The sequence below is a fragment of the Chrysochloris asiatica genome, unplaced genomic scaffold (assembly GCF_000296735.1).
Source record: "Chrysochloris asiatica unplaced genomic scaffold, ChrAsi1.0 scaffold00389, whole genome shotgun sequence".
In the NCBI taxonomy this organism is placed as follows: domain Eukaryota; kingdom Metazoa; phylum Chordata; class Mammalia; order Afrosoricida; family Chrysochloridae; genus Chrysochloris; species Chrysochloris asiatica.
In genome coordinates, this window is record NW_006408907.1 from 1,368,244 (window position 1) to 1,369,473 (window position 1,230).

The following is a 1,230-nucleotide window of genomic DNA, read 5'->3' on the forward strand; positions in this document are numbered from 1 at the left end:
CCACAAGTTTTTCATCTCTAAAAAAGCAAGGACTTAATTTTTAGGGTTCAAAAGCTTTGTTCGTCAAAAAAAAAAAAAAAAAAGACTAAGTGTTTTCTTTTATAGCTTCAAATTTTTTACATTCAACTATTCGACTGCTCCATGACATCCCAGACAAACTTGACACGACTGAGATATTTTATGTTACTATCTAACCCAAAATAAAGTTTTAAAAAAGAAAAAAGACATAAATGCATTTCTCTTAATACAATGCCTAACAAAAGAAGCTTTAAAATGGTCAATTTCTTTCCACATTTGATTAGCTATGAGTTAATTTTCTGAGTCAGAGAAAAAGAGGAAGACTACCAACAAGATGGATTGGCCAGGTGGCCCATTGTTTCGTTCTGCCGTGCATAAGGTTGCTATGAGTCGGTGCCGACTCGATGGCACCTAACAACAACAACAATTTTCTGTAAAAGCAAGGAAAAATAATTTACCAAGCATAACACTGGGGGATCCTTTTTTACTCAAGATGCTTAACTACTTAATAACAATTACATCTCCATGGGTGTAATAAAGAGTGGAAAACAGGAACACAATTGACGAAGTGTACATACGAGGTAAATCAAAGATATTTTTCTTTCTTTCTTTCTTTTTGGAGGGGATTCTTTTTTAAAGAGTAGGCAAGATTAGACTTGAGGAAATCAAGAATTTAAAAGGAAAAAAACAACAAGGTATGTTCTTAACTGCAACCATCCAATTTATCAGTAGCATCTTAGGCTGTAAGAACGAGATCTTGGTCGTGATCGGTATCTACTATAATAAGGATAAGATGATTTTCTTCTGTACTGGTAATCATAGTTTTCATATCTGCCATACCCACGATCATATCCTCTATCATAGTAGGAATCTCGACGTCTGGCACCACCACCACCTCCTCCTCCACCGCCGCCACCACCACCACTATGACTATGAGTTGGTCTGGCCATGTAGATGCCTGGTGTAGGTGTGCATGCGCTCTTGGTGATAGAATAATCCACACAAATTCTTCTGCCATCTAGCTCCATTCCATTTGCTCTTTTTTTTTTTTTTCATGTTTTATTGTGACATATGATATTTTACATGAGAGAACTTTAGTTTTACATTCATTCCACCGTATATTGTTTCATTGCCATGGTTCCAATCCACTCCATGCATCATCAACCAACCAAAGGGTATACCCTATAAACCGGCCCCCTACACTACCCCCCC

The 1,230-nt window shown here is 37.1% G+C and overlaps 1 pseudogene; it reads right to left on the minus strand.

Moving 5' to 3' along the window:
- Positions 1-743: 743 nt before the first annotated feature.
- Positions 744-1,230, minus strand: part of LOC102810714 — a 1,615-nt pseudogene continuing 1,128 nt past the window's right edge.